The sequence below is a fragment of the Callospermophilus lateralis genome, unplaced genomic scaffold (assembly GCF_048772815.1).
Source record: "Callospermophilus lateralis isolate mCalLat2 unplaced genomic scaffold, mCalLat2.hap1 Scaffold_103, whole genome shotgun sequence".
Classification (NCBI taxonomy): Eukaryota; Metazoa; Chordata; class Mammalia; order Rodentia; family Sciuridae; genus Callospermophilus; species Callospermophilus lateralis.
Window position 1 is genome coordinate 1,010,562 of NW_027510486.1, and position 3,540 is coordinate 1,014,101.

The window sequence follows — 3,540 nt, forward strand, 5'->3', positions numbered from 1 at the left end:
GATTTTTTTCTCTTGCATTTTCTATTGTAAACATAAATAGCATATTGATGGCTTACTCAATTTTTTCTTAGTTCCTATTAATTTCTTTCATTTTGAGGAAAGTAACCTCGACCATTTCTTCCTGTCACACCCAGAAATATAAGGAAGAATTCAATACAAATTTTGTCCTTGAAGAGAGAAAGAGTCTAATGTGAGATATTCACAATTAGTACCTTTTTATTTATAATAGAAAATTATTAGTTATGTTCTGTTTCAATTTTCTCAAGATAGTAAAGTCAGATAAGAGAATATCATTGGCAATCACTTATTCCTCCACCCAACAGTCTTCAGTTTGGGCCATGTATTATATATACAATTAACACTCTAAGAATATTGTTTCACTCATTTCTTCTTTCTTTCTTTTGCCATGTATTCTTTATTTTTTTCTGAGCAAATTCAAATTTTAATCATGAATAAACCAAATTTATCACAGGCAATGAATAGTAGACTGTCTTAAGCCAGGAGTTAAACAACAACAACAACAAACCCCAAACAACTGGAGTACAAGAATGGACTATTAGAGCTAGTAAAAAAAAAAAGAGTGAGAATTTAAAAAAAAAAAAATATGCACTGCTGGGTGTGGTGGTGTATCACAGGAGGCTGAGGCCCCAAGCAGCTCAGCAAGACTATCTCACAATAAAAATAAAATGGGATGGGGATGCAGCTCAGGGGTCCAGTGCTCCTGGGTTCAATCCTGGTACCAACAAAACAAAACAATGTGCAATAAGGAATCATCTTTTTAGCAATATTTTCTTGCTTGGGACCTAACTGGCCCTAGAAATCCAGAATCTCTGGCATGCTGAGTCTATAGGTCTTAAGGAAAACAGCCATGTTTTAGTGGCATTTTTACTCAAGTGGCAGGACATTCCTTCTGGTCTTGGGTAAGTTAAAGCACCAGATAAAAGTGTTTTGTTTTTTTTTTTTTAAATTTACATAATTTCTAATGAACACATCTTTAGATTTCTTTTTCTTTTCATACAAACAGGTATTTGCACAGTTACAATTTTCAGCGATGTCATGTGATCCTTGATGTTGTATATCAATTTATCCACACAGCACTTCTGTGTTTCAAGAGAATGCGAAAACAGTCCAGTGTTCTAAGTTTCACAGCTAACTGGCTAACTGTTTAGGAAAGGCATGCATCCTCAGAAGAGAAAGAACCTCACTGGGAACATAAGGGAGTATTTTGGGACAAGTCCTTTTACTTTAACTTCCTTTAGTTACTCCTTTCAAATGAATTATCTAATGTTGAAGAAACAAGGAATTATGGCTATCTTTACCCAAACTTCATTATGATTGCATGGTCATTCTTCAATACAACTTCAGGATATTGAGGAAAACAAAACATATGTTCTGCAGCTTTTCCACAGGAAGAACATGCTTCTCCCTGCAATTATTTTGTGGCACTGAACCCCGAGGGAGGGTAGTGAGGCTGCCTCCTGCAGCCACCAGGCCCTAGGCTCACATCTTCCCGTGCACCTTCTGGTGCTGGATCAGGTGGCCGTGTTGGTTGAAGGCAGGCACGTCCGCACTCCCCACACTCATAGGGTTTCTCCCTGGTATGGATCCGCTGGTGCTGGATGAGCACCCAGTACTGGCTGAAGGCCTTGCCGCAGCTGCTGCACTCGTAGGGCTTCTCGCCAGTGTGGGTCCGCAGGTGCACGATCAGGGTGGCCTTAAGGCTGAAGGCCTTGCTGCACTCTGTGCACTGGAAGGGCTTCTCTCCCGTGTGGATCCTCTCATGCTGGATCAGAGAGCAACGTGTGCTAAAGGCATGCCCACACTCTCCACACACATAGGGCTTCTCCCCGGTGTGGATCCTCTGGTGCTGGATCAGGTGGGAGTGCTGCACGAAGGCCTTGCCACACTAGTAGCAAGCATAGGGGTTTTCCTCTGAGTGGATCCGCTCATGGTTCATGAGGGTGGAGCGGTGGCTGAAGGCCTTGCCACACTCGCCACACTCGTAGGGCTTGTCTCCTGTGTGCACATTGTGGTGCTGGATGAGGACTGAGCGGTCACTGAAGGCCTTCCCACACTCACTGCACGTGTAGGGCTTCTCCCCTGTGTGCACGCGCTGGTGCTGCAGCAGGGTCCTCTTTACGCCTAAGGTCTTCCCGCACTCGCTGCACCGGTGAGGCTTCTCTCCAGTGTGTACCCTCTGGTGGCTCCGCAGCACAGTGCTGTGGTTGAAGGCCTTCCCACATAGTGGGCACACATAGAGCCTCTCCCCTGTGTGGATCCGCTGGTGCTGGATGAGGTGCGAGAGCTGGGTGAAGGCCTTCCGACACTCGGCACACTCGTGAGGTTTCTCTCCTGTGTGAATCTTGTGGTGCTGAGCAAGGTCCGAGCTCACTCGGAAGGTTTTTCCACACTCGTTACACTCATAGGGTTTCTCGCCAGTGTGGATTCTCCTGTGTTTACTGAGGACTGAGCTTTGGTTGAAGGCCTTCCCGCACACACTGCACACATATGGCTTCTCACCTGTGTGGATTCGCTGGTGTTGAAGAAGATGGGAGCTCCGCCCAAAGCACTTCCCACACTCGATGCACATGTAGGGCCTCTCTCCACTGGGAGCTTCTGGGTGTGGAGTCAGTGGCCTGCTCCTATTGGAGACCTGAGCCTCGCCAGGGAAGACAGGGCTTGGATGCAGGCAGAAGCTCTGCTCTGGGTTATAAAGTTCTTGAACGATGCTCTCTGAAGATGCTTTCCCCAGATGCACTGTTACCTCATCTGAAATTAACGGCTTTAAGGGCCAATCTGTATTTTGGTTCTCTTCCTTGGTTTTGCATTCCCACGGACAAGATAAGCTGTCCTGCACACAGACTGCAGTGCGATCACATTTGAGGTTGTCTGAGTGGCCATTCCCCAAGTCCTGGCTCTCAGCCCCCTGTCCGTCCAGGACCCACGGGTCTTCCCCTCGTTCCAGCTGGGAGATGACATTGGGTTTAGATCCTGGAAGTCCCAGTGAGACCACGTTTCCGTTGGTCTCCATCATTACGTTTCGGTAGAGGCCCTGCTGAGCAGGGCCCAGGCGATCCCATTCCTCCTGAGAGAGGAGCACAGCTACATCCTCGAAGGTCACCTTAGCCTGGTGTTCTGCTGGCAGTGGCAGGAGTCTGGCAGTTGCCATTACTTTGTTTCTTGGGCCTCTGAGGATGACAGAAATTGGAGGTTCCTGTGGGGCGTCCCCGCACCCTTGCGCGACCACCGGCGCCATGTATTCTTTAAATATCACATGCCAGGCACTGTCAGATAGCTAGAAATACACACACACACATACACACACACACACACACACACACACTTAGACACACACACCCCCATATACACACACACACACACACATTTATATATAAGAGAAAATAAACAATTAAAAAAATTGAAATGTACTTTACATGAGGCACTAAATGAATAATCACATGACTTATCATATTTCAGTTTTGATACATATAATGATAGTAGTATGTTTTTTAAAGTGCATAATACAGGTATCTAACTTTA

General features: G+C 46.0%; 1 pseudogene; it reads right to left on the minus strand.

The window, feature by feature from the left end:
* Window positions 1–1,500: 1,500 nt before the first annotated feature.
* LOC143639980 (uncharacterized) lies at window positions 1,501–3,228 on the minus strand (annotated as a pseudogene).
* Window positions 3,229–3,540: the final 312 nt, after the last annotated feature.